At 30.5% G+C, this 20,754-nt stretch overlaps 1 non-coding gene across 1 annotated transcript; it reads left to right on the top strand.

Moving 5' to 3' along the window:
- Window positions 1–782: 782 nt before the first annotated feature.
- On the top strand, window positions 783–854 carry Trnad-auc (transfer RNA aspartic acid (anticodon AUC)). Its single transcript has one exon. It is a non-coding gene; the product is annotated as a tRNA-Asp (tRNA).
- The last annotated feature ends 19,900 nt before the right edge of the window (window positions 855–20,754 follow it).

Below are 20,754 nucleotides of genomic sequence, written 5' to 3'. Positions count from 1 at the left end.
CTAAAGCGCGGTAAGAAAATTGATTTCAGCAAGTATGCGTAAACGAACAGATAGGCTGAATTGATGCAGTTTCATCATACAGCCACTGTCAACAGAAACGATAACTAGAATTGGTTCATCGATCCATTACAGTAACTTAATACATGAGTTTGTTTAGAAAAGGAGTTTGATAAAAGGTTGGCTTTTCATACGGTTTTGATAATTGAAAATGGACTTATGTCAATTCAGCCTTTAGTTTGTACGCGACGATTTGAAAGAGGCGTAGTATTAATAACGTCTCTTGTTTCATAATTTCGCAGGCAAATACACCAAACGAAAGCTAAACTTTTCTTATTACATATCAAGTTACAATAAACGCCTTTTAAGTAAGGTGTTAGCAAAATATCAAATCATATAGAAAATAATATATATATATATATATATATATATATATATGTTAGGACATCTGCATATCAAGCAGGCGGTCCGAGTTCGAGTCTCGGTTGGGGCGACTTTTTCTCATTCTCACAGATTTCCTCATCTTTATCGTTTCAAATTAATTAATTAAATTTCAGTATATCACCGGGCGGTTTAGAATTAATGTTCATTGCCTGATGTGTTTATATATATAAAAGTATCTCTTCGGAGATCCCGCCTCGTGAATAAAAATACTGAAGGATGAGGGCGTATCAATTTGATCTCTGGTGCGCGTGCGTACAACTGAGGACTAGTGCTGTTCCACCGTACCACGCCGAGAATGTTAAAGAGTCGCTATCCAATCGAGTTCGAACAATACCATGAAAGCCCCAGTGGTCTAATGGTTAGGACATCTGCATATCAAGCAGGCGGTCCGAGTTCGAGTCTCGGTTGGGGCAACTTTTTCTCATTCTCACAGATTTCCTCATCTTTATCGTTTCAAATTAATTAATTAAATTTCAGTATATCACCGGGCGGTTTAGAATTAATGTTCATAGCCTGATGTGTTTATATATATATATATATCCAATCTGCAGACAGTGTTGTTTCGATCTTATTAGATCTCGTCAGTATATATATATATACTGAAATGTAATTTATATATATATATATATATATATAAATAATAATAATAATAATAATAATAATAGACTTGCACTGATGAAGGGCTAGTGTTGCCCGAAAGATCTGCTAACTTTTCTGGCTGTTTTACTTCTCGTTTTGATTTAGCTTTTCGCTTTTATTTTGTATCTCCATTGAGATCCAGCCACTGATACCCACAGCATTGTCATTTTTTCAGTAATTTGCCTTTGGATTTATAATAATAATATAGTAATAATAATATATAGATCTGTATTGATCAAATTGTGTAGTAATAATAATAATAATAATACTAACTTTATTGTTTCACCATTGAGGATAAATGAAATGAATGAATGAGGCACCATTTTTGTGCAAAAAAATAAAATAAATATGGACTTATCTTAATACACACATTTATAAAATATTATTACATTAACAAGTATATAAACATTAGGGTCTAAAAATACATTCATAGTATGTATAGGCCTACACCTTATGTCATTATTCCAGATGAAGTTGGAAAGGTTGAACAATTAATTTCCACATAATATGTGATATAGTTTAATATAAAAGGTGTTTATATTTTGTATCAACAATGATACACAACGGCCTCAAAAATGCATATTATTATTGGTTTTTTTCACATTAGAGTTTTGTAATCATTTTATGCTACCTAAAACGTGTTTGCCTGCCATGGACCACTAAGTAAACTTAGTTTAAACAGTTTATTTATTTGCATCAAGTAACTTCTAAGTTTTGTTTATGAGATTTAGAGATGATTATTAGGTTGTTATGTTGAAAGAATCTTTTATTATTATTTCAATTTTATTATTAATAGATATCATCAAACATTCCAATTTTGACCTGACGAGTTCAAATTGAAAACCCCCACAGGTAAAAAGCAAATGTGTCCACTATATAAATTAGCACACTTAATCTCTGAAGAATAACATCGCAATCCAAAGGATACATTCTTTAAGGCATGTCTAAACAAACTTTAAAACTCGCAAACTGTGTATGTTTTATAATTCAGCCCATATTATACACGTATTCTTTAACTTTATTATTCGGTATGAATGTCAGTCTAGATCTATAGAATGCAGGTACATTGTAATGCATACGGCGATAGTCCCCTCCGGCCCTGTTGATTTAATTTAGCATCAACAAAACCTAAGAAGGTTAGAAGGTAAAAATACAATAAGCAGAAGAGCTTATGTTGTTGAGTGTTGACATCAGATTGGGTTAGAACAGGGTCAAGCAATACGCCAGTGTTGGTCCAACTCTGTAGGTAGTCCAAAATACACAATTTACTTACAGTTCGGGGTCGATAACCGCTGTAAGCAGATGGATAGAAAATGTCTATGACTGCTAAAATTACTATCTGAAATATAATTTGGAACCGTAGGCCTATAGCAATGTTAATAACAGTAACAGCACAAAAGAAGATCCTCTAAAACTTCAACAAACAAAATTTCAGGCATACACAATATACCTTCACTTATATAATTTTTTCTCCATGATTTATAAAAATAACAAAAATCTGATTTTTAAACTCTCCTATAAAGAGTATATGCCTAACAAAAATGAACCATATTCTGCCATATTAATATTTTAATTGTTAGGGCTAATTAATAGTTAATTTATTGACGTTGGAATTTGATACATAGGCCTACTTATGTAAAGTGCCAAGTAACATATTATTTCAAAGCAAGATTTCATTAAACACACTAGAGTAAATTCTTCTTCTGAATGTTTTATTCGTGCAATTTCATTAGGTAAAAGATGAAATTTTATATTTTCACCTCATAAAATGTTTTGTTTTTACCCCATGACATTATTTGTACCATTGCACTCATAAACATTCCTTATTATAGCAACAATTAAACGAGTTCTAAGTATGCCCTTTGTGTTGTACCAACTAACGATTTAGATATAATCAAAATCTGTAGAATCTTAAAGTGTTATAATCATAATATGAATACTGTATTACAAAAATGACTTTCCGGTTATTGACCTGATATAGTCCGATGACGTAATTAAATATGAAATAAAATTTCTTGGTATTGTAGAAATAATAACAAGAAGAATGGAATTTAGTAATTGTTTGTTTCTTTTAATTCCATTGGGTGGCTCGTCAGAAGCGTGCTGCGCGCGGAAATCAGAATCTTACGAACAATCAAATAGCAACTGCGCATAAACCACAACTAACGTAGTAAAGTCGACTGCCTCCATGGTGGAGTGTCATTGGTTGATCTTAATACCGGGTGTTACTAAAGTACCGGTTAGGCCTGTTAATCAACAGAAACAATAATAATGTTTGTGGAAAAAGTGGTTTTGTTAAGTAAACATATTTTAATTTATTGGTCATTATATAAATTGATTCTATGAATTTCCATTTAAGCTATTTATTAGTAGGCCTAAATAGTTTTAGAATGTTAAATTTAAAATGTAGTTCTTACCAATGTTCTGTAATATGATTTTGTCTCCCTATAGAATCTAATAGAAAAGTTAATTGCACGTAATCGCTTGTAATAATAACCATAGTAACAAGCGTGTTTATAAAATATTCGTTTGCTGTGCCCTAACCCCGTTTTATTGTAAAATAATCTTCTTTAAATCTTGCGCTGGCTTGTTAAACAAAAGCCAGTAAACACATAAAACAATGGTACCTCGTAAAAAGTATAATATTACGAAAAGTTTACGCATTTTTATTAATAAATTGAACAGTTTTATGAGCAGGTCCCATATTTTATAGCTACGTCCTAAATAGTCGTCGGATTGCTTAGCCTATATTTATCGTTTAAAATCTAGGTCCGTGGAACCTATTTTCCTCATGTGTTCCTAAGTATCGTTAGTGTTCGTAGTAAATCAGGCACGTCGGAAACTTCGGACCAATGAATCGGTTCATGTGTCGCTTGTTACGGATAAGAAAGTAGGGGACTCCCGGGATTACGATTTACAAAAACCGTTTAAGTACCAACTGGCGAAACTATTAATTCAGTACTATATAATAAGTTACGACTTTTTAATGTATGATTAAATTTGACGAGGAAAATTACGTAGCCGCGTTGACCACATAGACATACCCACACATTTTAGCATTTATTTCACTAGCAATGCTGAACCCTGACGAATTATAAATTTTGACCCCAGTGGACAGAACATATAAGAATGTTTATCGATTCATATTTTATTAATTACTTCTTATTATTTATATTTTCTTATTTGTTTCATTTCAGTTCTCCTGTCAGAGAAAGTCCTTGATCTAAGTGGCGGTTGTTCGGAAGTCGATTGTCGCGGGAGTGGTAATTTTGAAAACTTTAGCAATAGGAGTTCTTGGAAAGTCCTTGGAGATGCAATAGCCCCAACGAAAACTGATGATTTAGAGAAGGTACGTTAGCCACACAAATTGTGGTTCCCGTCAACTTTTTATCTGGGGTTCAAGGGAAACGTTCGAATTCTCTCCCGTGATTTTTCATTGAAATAAGCCACTGAATTATTATTCATATTCCTGGCTTATTTCCACTAATAATCAATCATGTATCCACAAATAAACACAATTTATTAAATATCACAAGTAAGTCGACAAGCATTTAATTTGTTTGCAACAACGAGCAGCACATGTATTAAAAATGTCGACAAAACGTAGCTATTACAGCGCCCCCTATGGGTAGAACTGCTCACTGAGTTAGACTATTAAATATTCCCAACTGGATATAGGCCTATTCATGACAAAAATCCAATGCATATGGTAAATTTAAGTTATTTCTAGAAAAACATATATAATTGATTATAATTACTACGACTTGATATTAATTAAAATGTGACATATGATTTCTCTTTAATTAACATTGGTATCATAGATTTATACACAGTCTAGGAATGTGTAACATAATTTATGTTTCACTTGACTCGACATTGATCTAGATAATTATAAAAATATACAATTATTTGTAAAATGAAATCTAAATTGATTTCGGATATCAACTGATATTTTGTTTATGCTTTGTATTTCCTTATAGACATTTAGGCCACTTGTTTCATAAATAGTTCAAAAGAGATAGATAGTGCGTGCGAAGATCTTAAACATACACAGGAAAATGAACATTAATTTAGTATTACTAAGTATGACATTCGGTTACAAAATTGCGCCTAAGTGTCCTACTATGAAGCAGAAATGTGTGAGTGTTGGTGTCTAGGGTATTGAAAGTTTGGAACTTTGTATCCCTGAGTAATTTGATTTTCTTATTGAATTAACCGTATCTCCTAATGCTCGACAAAAATGGAATCCTTGTCGAGGTTTTTGTATGTATTTCTAATCCAAGTAATAGATTGGTACGTATTTCCTGTAATACGTTCGCGTATGATCAAATATAATAGATAGGTATGAATATATTAGGATTAGGTACATTGTGCCTACTAAGCCGCCACTTGCTTCCGATAGGCATATTATTCACCAACCACTGCTGAATCAATTCATTACAGTATCTGATAAAAGTGATCGACAGCGTGTCAATCATAATATACCATCTACAACTTATTAGAAATAACAACTATTATCAATTGAATCTGACTCAATTCAGATACCAATAGTCTCGTTGACTCTAATTGTTATCTCTTAAATTAACAGATACACACTACCGTATTGATCTTAAAACGCTCAGTAATGAAATGTAGTCTAATCTAACAGGCGTTATTTAGCAGTGTAGTCAAACATGAGGTTGTTTTAAATATGTTATTTTAACGTTTCATAGCCAATTATGACTTTAAAGATGGTTTGATGGTTTGAATCTTCTAACGATGTTTTAGTTTTCCATTTCAATAATTAGTATACACTGGCATCAGATATAATGTAGGAAAAGATGTGGACAAGTTTTTTATCTTTTAGCTTATGATTTTGTATAGTTTTTACACAAATATATCTTTACAATAGAAAACATGTTTTTAAACATGAGTTCAATATTTCGCTTCATTATAATTGATATATTGAATTACCTCTGCATTACTGGTGTATCTTTCAGGTAGCCTACCAATATCATATCCATAGGTTCCAACCAGGGCATTCACCTCTATCAGAATTTCCAAAAGAAATAGCTACTCTAATCCCACAAAACTGTGATTAAGTTAATAATTCAATTGAAATATCTAACGATATATACATGCAAATTAAATAGTTTATCAACTTATTTTGTCTAATAATACATTAATAATATTAATTTAGTGTTATTTACGCGCATATTTTATTATATAGCAGCTGTTTCACAGACAATGACCGCTATAGAAAAGGCTACCATAGGGATGTTTTATGCAGGTTTTTCTTCTCAACTAGCTTGACAGTACCAAGCCGCAGTTTGTTCTCGGCACCCGACCCCGCTGCAGGCTTCGTCTACACCGAATGCACACTCATCTCCTAACGAGTGTAGTATCAACTCAACATATAAGAACTCCATAGGGGGCTTCAAATCAGACTCATCGCGGTGGAAAATAAAACACGTCAACATTTAAAAGTATTTCGCCTCTTCAAGGTTTAGTATGTTCTGTATTTATGAAATAATAAAAGGAGATATTAATCCGCACTGCGGTTCTGGGGCCGTTGTTCGACCACACATGGTTGCCCGTGTAAGTTGTTGCCGCTTGATGTTTGTCTAACATGCTACCACTGAGTTTAAGTCACTCAGGTATAACATACAGTACAAGCCGCTGCTGCCAATTGGAATTCGTTGAACCTTTTACGGCAGAAATAAGAAAATAAATAGACCTATAACAGCGCTGAGTAAGATATATTAACATTACAGTACTTATGTTTTAAGATTATTTCAAATTGATTAATGTTTTCGTGCTGATTTATGTTCACATTTAAATTTCTAAACGAACAATGACTTTTATATCTTTGTTCTTTATTTTGATGTTAAACAAATATTCAAACATGATAATTTAGCAATATTTAGTAATTATAGACTTGACCAACGTGTTAAACTTAAGTGGCTACACGATTGCCCCTAGATCTTGATTATTGTCGAAGCACTTACCGTGTTATCGAAGTTCGTGTTTTATATAACGACTTCTTGAGATATAAGTTTTGTGATCAGGTCCCCCACCGAGTTGATAGAATAACACTTATCGGTTATCATGTGCGCTTGTGTTAATATTATGTTATCAATATCCAGGACAAAACGACCTGTGTGTCAACATGTCGTTGTAATCACACAAACATGTAAATAATGTAGAGCTACAAGCCAACAGAAGTATTTCAACACATCTTATCATTACAATCGTTTAAATTTATTGACCTCCGTAAATATTTAATTGATATACAAAAGGTGCTGAAAACCCGTACTATAGGCCTACTGTATATTGTACATAGGCCAATTACTACTTCTATAAGAGGAGTCTTAAAACGTAAAGATGTTTCAGCAACTTAATTCCACCGTCAACAAATATAAAATGTTTTCAACAATAGTACTTTTCTTTTTGTAACACTTCCTCTACAAGACAAAAACATAATAGGTTTTATAACAAGGCCAACGGCCATAAGTCGCGTGCTCTCAGAAAAAAAATGAACTTTCAAAAATTAATGTACTTTAAAACTTTTCTGTACATCAAAACAGTTCAAAAAGTACAGAAAAACGCAAAGTGATACCCGACAGACCGACAGACCGACCGAAATAGTTAAAACTTGTCTGTACATCAAAACAGTTCAAAAAGTACAGAAAAAGCGATAAAACGCAAAGTGATACCAGACCGACCAACCGACCGACCGACCGACAGACCGACCGACATAGTTAAAACTTGTCTGTACATCAAAACAGTTCAAAAAGTACAGAAAAGCGATAAAACGCATTGTGATACCCGACCGACAGACAGACCGACAGACCGACCGACCGACATAGTGAATTATTGAGTCGCGTCCACGCGACTAAAAATCATACATAATTTACATCATTTTTTCAACCAACATACCACACAAAATGTTAAAATGTATATGCATTTATTTGTCTCAAAATAGAAAAACACCAAGGTAATGTAAATAAATACTGTTTCAGCTATAATTTTCTGTAGGCCTAAAAGTAAAAAAAAATGTAATTTCAGCCTTTTATTGTTTGTGATTGTCCCTACAAACCTACATATGCGACTTATGTCCGATTTCGCTTGCATGGGCCACAAATATTGAAACTAAAACAAACAATTAAAAATACATTAGTTCAAGATGCAAATGTTAAGTATAAATTATTTATACAAGTAATCAAATATTTATTCAACATTATATAATTTTTTATATCAGTAACTAGAATCTAGAATCATTTTTTTAATAAAAATTTATTGTAAGTTCTAAATTTAAAAATTCAGTTTAACTTTCTATTTAAAATAGTAAAAACAGAAAGCTCATACGTAATATTTTAAAATATCTACAATTTAGTCTACAATCTAATGGAATTGTGTTTTTGTGAGCAATATTTCTTTTATTGTTTTATCGTTATCTTCATAACTTTCAAATCAAGTCGTTCGGTAGTGCATTTACTTAAAATCTGTTTTAAAAATGTAATTTGTTTGTTATCTTAAATCACCTATGTAGATACATATACCGCGGTATTAATATTATGTATACATTTTTACTTAATCATGACTTTATTTCTAGTCAAATGACATCCAGGTTAGTGTTTCTGAACTGATGCATTTCAAAATGCCAGAGGGGAGACGCACAGTTAAGTTTTTCTTTCGGTTTATTTTCTCTTGTATCGAATTAGGTTCGTGACCTGCTCTAACAAACCTTTGCGAAACTGTAACGTTGTTGATATGACCCGTTATTATACCAAATGTGTCCCATCTACTAAGATGTCAATATTTCCAACAGAAATCACAATCTATAACCACCGTCTTAAATTTCAAAGTTGTTGGAACAAAATTAAAGAATAGCATGAACTGTCATTACCTCTTGGATTTCGAATTTTTTTCGGTAAAATCACGAAGTAGTACATAGTGTATCATTGTGAAAAGGGATAATTTCCGTTCATAGGTATTTGATGTTCTTGTAATAAAGTGATCAATTGGAGGTTAGGTCTGTTCGTGACTTTACTGATAGAACTGCACGTACTTTTCTCGTTGTACAAGATCATGCTCCTATACTTGACAAATAAGAAAAAAACCCACATAGTGAATTTACTTAAGAAAAACAGGATAGGTTGAAAAACAAATAGCATGTCCTTTTGCGATCAATTTGAAAAATGACAAATGATTGATTTGACTCTTTTGACTAATGCGATATTTTTAAGGGTTTTTGGAATAATGTCGTGACAAAACTCTATACAACAGTATATTAGTTAGAACTATGTGTCACGTGTTGCATTGTAATCAATATAACAAATTGATTTGATAAATATTCTTAAATATTCACCTGGACAAAGATGGTAACAATTTTTTTTTTATATTGTAAATTTGTGGGTGGTGTATGTATATATAAAATACACTTGACTGGTAATTATGGTCATGGACAACATAATTCTGCTGATATGTATAAAAGCCATAATATGATAATTTACAGATCGAAATTGTTCATTTCCTTAATATCTTCATTTGGAAAACGAGAAGACATTGAAAAGAATTGCTTCCTTATAATTGCAGCTGTAGGTTAGTGTGTATACAGTATTCCTAATATAAACTACAGATATGTGTTTCTGTTTTATATTCAACTTCACCATCATCTATTGTATTCGCTATCTTTATCTTTCTCATCATCCCAATCACTTCTTCATCATTATTTCTTTTATCTTCTTTATGATCTTCTTTTATGTGTCCCAACATAACTACAGGTGTAAGCTTGTAAAATCTAAAGGTACGTCAGGTTGTAAGGTTGAAGTCTGCCCAGTAGTAACAAGTCAATAACCCCGATGTTATGTACCTGGACGAATTGTTAGGGAAAATGAAGACCGCAGGAAACAACTGCATTACATGTTTTCTTAACCTTCCTCTCTGCAAGCTTCTCCTAATTTGTGTCGTACAAAGTCGGTTGGTCCGCTGTAACATGATTGTCTTACTAAAACACGTCAACATCGGTGCCACTGTTCGCAAGATTGTTGCCCCTGCTGCCGGCTCTTTTTAGTCAATGAAATATCACAAATCATAAGGTATGTCATGTATGTCTCCCATACTGTGCTCAAACTGTGTAATGGGACGAACCGCGGAGAGAGTTACAAATTAGCTTCGTTTTCTTACGACGTTTCCAATCAGCTGAGATGCCGTCCTAAGTATCGTGTGCGTAAATATATATCAGGAAATATGAGTCGCTTTTGCATTTTACCAATTTAGTGTAATAAATCGCCAGGACAAAACCCGAAATTTACTCAAATTAGATTACAATATGAAATAAGTAAAGTAATAAGCAATCTCTAATACAAACTAACTCTAACAAATAACTAAACTTGAGAACAGTTGTTTCACGACACCGTTCTTAATCACCAGATGTTTATTCGTCGTTTCATGTTTGGATGTTAAACTACAGTTCAAATAGTAGGGTTATATCCTAGTGAGTTATGTACAAATGGAAATCTTAATTAAGTTTTAAGTTACTGCTGTCATGCTTTATATATGTTACCTTTATTTTTATTATAGCTTATGATAACCTAAAGAAAACATAATACTATTGTCTTTATTTGTTTTGGAAAAATAGAAAGCTATTTAATTTAATTTAATTTGTTGTCCATATTTAATTTTTAATAAATAGTGATAAAAAAAAAACATTTTTAACCGACACAATAGGATGGGCAAATTTTCAAAACATTAATAATTAACACTAGTAACTAAAACAGTTAAATAAACATTGCAAGATTCTAAAACTACCCTAAATTAACCAATAGATGCACTGGTTATGTTAAAATAAAAACTTCTAACAAATAACGAGAAGGAAGCCATGATTCGAAAGATCCTTATAATTATAGAGTCACTTTTATTCTGTCCCACATTAATGGTACAGTACATTACCAACACCTTTTCGTAGCCAATACTGTAGAACACATGTTGCTGTATAAACTATTGTAATAATATCCAATAATGTAATCAATAAAATCTTATTGGTTTCATAATTTTGCGCAATAAATCATATTAATAATAAATATAGGTACAGTTTATAGTCTGGTTTAAGAATGGCGCCATCGGTACTATAACAAAAAACCTCAATCATTAATTGACGTTTTTCTGTGTACTCGCTATCAGTCACATTAATTGTGTATCTGTTATAAATTACTTTTATCTATTTGGTTATGTATTTAAAATTTGTGAACATCTCGTTGTAATTTTATTGGTCAAAGTTACCTAGGCCCATTACTCAGTGGCGTTGTATATTAAATGTTGTCTTTAGGCAGCCGATTCTCGGCACTGTATCTATAAACCGAATATCATAGGAATATTTGGTAATACAACATCACATGCGTTTCACATGTATCTAGAGTAACATAACATCAATTCATATGCTAATTCCTTTCCTAAAATGATATACTATAAATTCATTATTAACATTTAAATCAGAACATGATATAATGAACAAACTTTAACTTAACTTCCCAATAATGCTTTCTGGTTTCATTGGAGGTATTCAAAGTCTTGAATAAAATTACCAGAAAGTTTTACGATCTCTTATTCATGATTTACAAGTATGTTATAACAATTGTTACATACGCTCAAATACTGTGCCAGTACTAGTATGTTTGTTTCTGTTGGACTTCCTGCAGATATTTGCGTAAATCTTGGTCAATACAAGTCTAAAGTACAAAATATACAATCTTTAAACAGGAAAAGTAGGTTAAAATCGTTAACATTGGAGTTACAAAGTTTTACATTATATTGATGTATTATTATATCTCTATCCACAAAGTGAATGTGTCATTTCTCATTTAGTTTCTTTATTCATTAATTACGAACCAATCAACAAAGTATAACGATGTATAATGTCGTTAGCAGATTATGTGATAGTGACCGGGTGTGCCATATTTACAAATGAAGTTGCTTTACAGTGTGCAATTATTTCGATGTAGGTCAATCGATTTAATTCAAGCAAACTGCTAAGATTATTAGAAAAAAACACGTGGCAACATAAGTAGAATTCATTAATAACAAATTAAATCAAAGATCTACTCATTACATTTTCTACACTCTTATATCTAATAGATCAGTACGGAAAACATTTGTCATTTCGCTGTGTTATTAATATTTCATAGAGACTGGCAGCCTAATTGTCTAGCCATTTTAATAATACACCGTGTCATTTCATCCAGCAAAGAGACATATTCTGTTTTCCATCTTGTTCTTGTTGTTTGTGTACCAGAAATTAGGAATCTTGAGACCACTAAACACGATTAGTAATCTCTGTTGTAGATATCTTCATGTCAAATTAGAAATCTATATCAGTGTAATGAAATCAAAACTAGATCAATTGAAACTGAATTAGGTCAGTCAAATAAAAAATGGTTCCATATCATTGAGTAACTGAAAGAATCAGAACATGAGGTTATTTTGTTTGTAAAGATTGCAACCCAATAAGGGTAAGGCTTTTCTGTAACGATGGGTAAAACATGCTGCGACCTGAATATATACCCTCTCTGAAGACACTGTAACATAGATAACATCCCAGAACTATGACACTCGCTATATTTTTCCAAATTGTTTTACCCTGATGCATCATGAGATTTTGTTGTTTTTGTACTTTGGCAAGTCAAGAAGATATTTATTACCATTTCATTTCAAAGAAGGTACATGCACAAATTAAATACACAAGTCAAACCAGGTTAAAGTATAACCAAAAATAATCATTATTCTGAGACATCCTTAACCTACATCTCCATAAATCGTATTTACATTTTGTAATATTAACTTTTTCTAAATCAAATACTTCTTTAAAGGAAGTAAACATTTTTCAAAATGTATTTCTTGTATAATTTCCAACAAATTATAGGAAAATAGAAACGGTCTTCTAGAATGATAACAATAAGAATAATAATACATTAACAATAAAAATAATGTTCAATAATAAATCAATACAAAGAGCAAACTTGAGGAATAAATCTTACAACAAACAGGCCTCCTACATATAAATGTACCAAATGGAAAATATAGGCGCACTAAAAATAACTAAAATGTAAGATAATAACTGTTGAATGTAGTTTACTTTCTTTTAACGAAAAATTGACTTTTTAATATTATATTGTTCAGTTTTCAATAATGATTCTTCATAATTTTAGCAAATATTATTTGTGTTTGTACATTTTTCTACTATAGTAATTAATTTAGTACTGTATATCGAGGTTTACTGTATCCTAAATGATGAATTCTTTTCTCTTTTTGTAAAGTGTCTTGGTCTAATTTTATATTTAGTTACACTTAATAGTGCTTCGTTGTGCTACATTGTATAGGCCTAATGTTGTATCTCGTACAAAGCAACTTTTTTTAGTTATTACCTCCTGCTGGCGTTATTTCCTTTAATTTCTGAATGTACTTTCGTTTAACATTCATACTTAAAATGTATCTAATCCGTCTTGAAATTCACGTTATGTTTTATTGTCAAACATTGTACAAACGTATGTTTTTTTCACCGTGTAAAAATGTATAAAGTCGGTTAACTGGATACATTTGTATTAAACAATATTATATTCATGAAAATGGTGTTTTTCATAAAAACCGTCAAGCTTAATCATTGTATAATCGAAAATCGAAGTATGAATAAAAATCAGAGACGCCACAATAATTAATTCTTTCACATGAGTTTGTAATATTAAACTTGCTTCCGCAAAGCACGTTATATACAGTGTTAACTAGTTCAAGATAAGTTGTGTGGTCTATTCATGCATCCTTATGTCAAATGGTTATCCAAGTACATATTATTCTAATAAATGACCTTCAGATACTACAGAAATATCATTTATGTAACAACGAGACAATATTTTAGAACAATGCCAACTCAAAATAATGTATAGCAAAGATCGTTATGTTCCACTGGCCTGAACTTTTATTTTGGACGTGGTGAAAGCATTTATTTTAAAACTGATTATAGCCTATTATTGCCTTTATAAAGACATATTGTCTCCATGAATAAATTGTTTTTTACATTTGTTACTAGTTGAATATACCATTTTTCACTGTGATTAAAAATTAGATCGAAACAAAATTATTTACCTGAAAAGTGGTAATTTAAAGAGAAAAAAATTGCCAAATTGGCTTCTCTCATTAGAGAATAATTTTTTAACTGTTATACTACTTCTCTTTGTCGCCAGAACAAACAAATAGATGTAAAAACTCAAATCAATATTTCCTATTTTTTTAAATACATTTTATTTATTTTATTAAACACAATTAAAGGCATACTAATTTCAACGAATATCAATCTATCATTAAAATATGAAGTTGCTTTTAAAATTCTCCTAAATCTACCACTCACCAAAAGTTTTTTGTAAAATTAAAATATGTATTACAATAGACGACGAATGATAGATTTTTTATTGCAGCAAATTCATACATTTTTATTCTCTATTTGAACACTGTGTACAAGGCATAGAATTCCTCAGCTGAGTACGGATCATTTTAGTTGAACTTTTCTTGGTATCAAAAAACTATGTTGTTATGTTACCCATCATTTAGCCTCTGTTCAGTAGGTAGGTCTCATAAATCATCAAAGTATGTAACAACATTATAATGTAATCGTACCATGACCATGGATTGCTACGCTTATAAATAAACGTTGTTCTTTTAAACTTTTTTTTGTGGGAAAGTTACATTAAAAGTCAACTTTTGCGAAATCAGAAATTCTGAAAGAAATACGGTTAATCTTCTACATATTATTGAAAAAAAAAATGTGGTGTTTATATATAAACAATTTATTTTCTTTCTATTCTTTTATTTTATTTACTTGAATTCTAAATATCTTTTGTTTAAGTTCGTTATTATACCTACACACATTATATCTACTAATACAAACTGGTGGTAATCAATCGCTTATTGCAGTTCTATTATCTTGTTTTTGTAAATGTCTGTATTCTATCTCAAAGTATAATATTATTGCCATGACACGTCATCAATCATGTTTTGTAAAATACAAAAGAAGTTCATTATTAGTAAGTTAAACTTGTTATCAGGTGTTATATGAAAAATGGGATTTGGTCATTTTGTCTGTCCTGCGCAGTTGAACGAGACCTTTTTTCTAAGTTATAGTAAAAATTATTATCTTTTCGATTTCTTTTTCTAAGTCGTAACAAAATATCTAAATGAAAATTGGATTTTTTCCGGTTTACTCATTTTATTTACTCAGAATTAAGCTGTTCCTTTTTATAGTGTGTTTGGTAAAGTGACGTTATCATAATGATAATATTTCTATTTTATATTTTTTTTTTATTTGTAAGATACAATGTTTAAACTTGTATGATTGACGATGACATTTGTAGGTCTTTTTCTATTTTGCAGTTGTTTGCTGGAGGAGTTTTTCAATGCACTGACTCATTCCAGTCGTCCCCAGTGGTTGACAAAGTGAGATGCTGTTCCATAATGCTTAACAGTTTATCTTTATCAACTACAATAACCATGCTTTGATAATATTATTCTATTATACATAAGCTAATTTCAAAATTTTGTAGGAATTTATTCAACTTCTATTTATTTGGTGTTGACTGTTAAATTGGTCATTATTTATTTTAACGAATTCTTGAAGGTGGATTTTTAACAGATCTTTGTAACACGTCATGGTATTTCGTCGGTGAATATTAGTCGTTAGTATGTCTATATTTAATTAAACACACCCTTTTTAAATGGTAAATCGACTGGCAATTAGCCTATTCACCATTGTTAGCTATTGATTATATTCTTCAATGTTATTTTTCCCGATACAATTAATCATTTATAAAAACTAATTCAAAAGTTTATAAAATATCTTGTAATTTTAATCGGTTTTCTCTTTAAATTAACTTTTTTAAATGCAAAAGATTTTATTTGAACTATTCACAATTGTTAGCTACGAAAAGGCCTTTAGTTGTTACACGCACTTAGTTCGTATGCTTTTTTAGGCAGTAATAACGGAAACGGTATATTTTAAACTGACGAAATGTTTCTTTGATGTATTTGCTAATTGCAATGATTAACATAATCAGTTGTGTATTCATATGAATATATAACAATGCATCGTATTTTCAACAACAATCATAAAACATAAAAACTAAAATTTAATTAGCAATGTTGCAGTTTAAATCACTCCAGTTTTAGTATAGCTTCTTGGATAATTGTTTGTTCTATTTCGAATAATACCTATAAAATAAAAATGATTATCCTTTTTTTAGTGTATATCAGTATTTATTTTATTAAAGTTTGATCTCCTTATAAAGTGATTTGATTGACACTTCGGCTAAACTAGGTTGATAAGTTTGTAAATATTATGGGTCATACTACTTCAGCGTCAAATCGCACTCATATGCACGCCATCAAACGCTGTTCCATATTGCGTTGTGTACTTTTTAAATTCTAATAGGCTTAGCTACAATATTCCCATACCATGGCGACATTGATCGTTTTATTCGACTTTCGATTGGGCCATATGCTAAATATGTTGGTCAAAACGACAGTGTATATAATTGGTTTTGAAACGAATTGTAAACATCATATTACAGTGTAATGGAATCGTATAAAGAATAACTACAAATGTAGTAATTAAGTTAACATTAGAAGTGGTTCAGTCAACGCATTGTACGAAGCACTGTCTCGCTGTTTAAGCTCAATAACTGACTGTGTTTCCCGTTTTAGCTCATCGGGTAAAACATTTAGCGCAGAAACAAGGCCGAGTGTTTGCTAAGATAAATATTGATTTAAAAAAATAATAAATTGTGATTGGAAGTCTCTGGTGGTTATTACGATTAAGGTATTGTTTTAAAATGTGAGATTAATTCGAGGTTGTTTGAGATAAAAATATATAATAGGCCTATTTATAGAAAAACCTTTTACGCCTAATTATTACTAATTCGTTATATATTATAATTACATCGCACATGTCTTATAAATGTTGGTTAGAAGAAGTAACTGGTGATAAATATAATAATAGTTTTTAATTAATATTTTTTATTTATTACACCCGCCTCTGTTTGTTTATTTTTTAACATGATTACTCAAAATGTTATTTCCAGATCTTTTGACAGGCTCGTCCATTATATTATAGAGAACAAGACCGCACCCCTTTGCATTTATTTTTACAATTTTCAAAGTTAATAATGTTCATATTGTTAGTCAAATGAAAATATTGTTAGTTGATACAATTAATCTTATTCTGTTACTATTTGCAACATTCATTAAATACTAACATATTTGTAATCGTTTATTTCATTCTGTAAAACTCTAAACTAGTTTGCCAAAAAAGACAAAGCTATATATGGCTGCAGTCGCGTGCTCAAATTTGAGTTAGTATTTACCGACCGACCGACCGACCGACATATTGAGCTGTAGAGTCGCGTTTGCACCTGACTAAAAAGTAAAACAGTAGCTTTGGAAACAAGTGAGAGTACCGAATCAGAATTGAGAATAAAATTATAAAGCAGACAAGCGCTGCCTGAGTATATTTAAGAAATGGTTTGATATCTGCAATTGTTCAGAAAAGTTAAAGATGGAAACAAACATAATTTCGTTTATTTGAAAATTCCATTTTAATGTCATATAATAGTTATTCACTTTGATAATTAACTGGATCGAACAAAAAATATTTGCCTAAATAAACTGATATTCAAAAAAAAAAATTATTCAAACGGAAGCACATTTATGATAAAATAGAAGCGGTTTTTTTTCTTCTAGTATAAGTGAAGTAAATATTTTTGGTTTTGTGTATGTTTTCGATAGAAGTGAATAACTGTTTAAACTGCAAAATTGGCTATTCAAAGTCTGACTTTATTCATCTTCATTTTTCTCGTTTGTGGGGACAATACATCTTTAAGAAAGAAAAGTTATGAAAATGTTTAAAAGTTTTAAGAAAGTTGCAAGTATGGAACCAAGTAGAGGTCTAAAATGTAATTAGGTGGAATATATTATGTATGTTTATAATATATACATATTATAAATGAAATTATATACTGTTTTTTTTTACTTAAACGTACATAATCAGTGCAGGAATTAGTTTTAGGTATAAGTACATATCACAAGTTAGGACTATTGACCAATATTGATAAGACTGAATCACTAGGTCAACATCACCATAATCCGATACATTTCGGTTTAACCATTTACGTATTCTCTATAATTTTAAACTTCCTTAATCTTTCAATAAAATTCAAATCTCCTTCCTTTTAACATTTCACATATCCGTACGTCTCTATCCAACCTGATTCTCAATGTAGCTAATTCGATGGGGTCGAAACATAGTGTTGAATCATATTAATTTCCTTTTTAACTATTTCTATGGTCGGTAGTTTACAAAAAAATAATTCATGTTTAGGTCTATTCGGGTGATTGCGTGCGATGTGTAGTTTGTTCAGAATGATGTTGGACATAAATATTTATTTTGAATTAGCAATATTTGATTTGCCATTTATATGGTTCAAGGGATCGCCCAGTCATACTGAACAGGCCATTTGAAATTAAAATCTGTGTTGCAGTTAAAATGCGTTTACTTTGAACACATGTATAGACTTATGAATTACAATAACAAGTATGAACACATCTCCTAATAAATTAATTTAACATGAACGATAAATAAAGTTAACTTAACAATGTTTCGTTAACAATGTTAAAGAAAATTATTTGTTGTTTTTCTTGTTATTATTTTAATTTAACATAAGTAACAATAACACGTTTACAATTGATGTTTCTTTGTATCTTTCAAATAAATCATAATTGTATCTTATAAATATTGTTTTTTTATTATTATTTTTTTACAGTCGTAAATTTCATTATTTATCACATCAAAACAGAGATATTTTTTTGTTTATTAATTTGTGATAAGTACAAAAAAGAACAGCAAAGTCTTTGTTATAGCAACCCTTTAATCATTTTAATAAACCGAAATGTGAACAATTGCTTAAAAAAATATTTTTCAGACATGCTGTAGTAATAGCCTAATTACCACGGTTTAATAATGTAATCTGAATTTTAACCGTTTGATTTAAAAGTGTTTAAACTTTCAAATAATTCATAAAAGAAACACTTCTTTACATCGATAAAAGCTGTACACCTTATATGCCTAAATACAAAAGTTATAAATATAAACACCGAACTTTCGTTTAATTAAAATTAACAAGAAAACAAGTTTTCAAATGTGCATGTTGTGCAAAAAATAAAATATTTAACTTCTATATTCGTTTTGATTGCATGGATTCTACAAACAGAATCTATAAACAAAAAAACGAAAGAAAATTTTATATACAAGATGCACAAGAAATAGAAAAAATTGTTATGATTTGGCCTTGTTAGTTTTTTAATTGTGTATTTCACTTTAATTTACAGAAATAAACTAAATGTATACCTAAGTTTGAGTGTACATTTATTTTAAAGTTAGGTTGGAACTACTAATGACTATAAACAACATGTAATTAGGAAAGTGCGAAAAGGTTATTATGCAATACCTTATATAAACTAATTAGCTTATGACTTTGGTAAAGAGGCCTATTCTCTGTATGTTTGAAATAAACTTTCAGAAAAGGAGAGTGCATGAAATAAAGTAATTACCTTGTGTAGTATATTTTGTTTCACGAATTTATTAAAAGAGCAGATTAATTTGAAAATCAAATCGCCCTTTCTTTCTTTCTTTTGAATGCCATGGACAAAGTTTAAGACATCAATATACATTTGTATCCACATCACATTTGTCGAGTTTTCCCAAGCAGAAATTAACGAAATAGTTTCTGACAGAACTTTTAAGGCACCTGTTTGTATCAAGCAGAAACTGACAATTTTCCTGGCGACACTTACCAAGATTTCGAATGTCAAAAGTATTATAAGTTAAGAACGTACTTTCAAAGGGATAACATCAGCCAGAGAGTCCACGCAATTTTCTATATTGATAAAGATCTCAAAGTGATGAACACTTGTCAGAAATGTTGATGCGATCATCAAAGGGTAGGCAGCGAACTATGGGAATTTGTGTACACCCGAAGATATAAATAATAATCGTTACGGCATTGTTGATGCATCAAACGTAGGTTATGTGCCGACTCGTATATCAACACATCTTTTGGATGAATGCAAAACCCCATTTTATAAAACCCCAATTATGTCTTGAAACCCAATAAGCTATCGATTAACACTTGGGTATTTAATAGTGAGTTTTATTGGCGACTCAACGTCGCATCATGCACAATTACAACATTCAAATTCTTCGTATTGTTATGAGAAAAACATATTTATATTTACACCACAGGGAATTTCAATCTAAATGTTTGTAGTTCAAATGATGGATGAATTATTTACAATGTCAAAACAAACAGGATAGCACACATATAACTTGTATAGTTTTTTAAATGGAAAGATGGAAATAAATATTATTTATTTTATCAGTAAAATGGAAAAAGATTTTTTTTTTTAATTTTAACATTATTTTTGTTTTACTGATACGCATAATACATGATAGCAATAGTTTCAATTACAAAGAAAGATTTAAATAAATTACTGGTATATGATTATAACTATAACGAACAATATGACTAGGTTTGAAATGAGAATCACAAGACAAAGAATTCATTTTTAAAACGTTAACAACAATTTAAAGTATTGTAAAAG

This window comes from Antedon mediterranea, chromosome 8 (genome assembly GCF_964355755.1).
Source record: "Antedon mediterranea chromosome 8, ecAntMedi1.1, whole genome shotgun sequence".
In the NCBI taxonomy this organism is placed as follows: domain Eukaryota; kingdom Metazoa; phylum Echinodermata; class Crinoidea; order Comatulida; family Antedonidae; genus Antedon; species Antedon mediterranea.
This window is presented reverse-complemented; position numbering and strand designations above follow the sequence as displayed.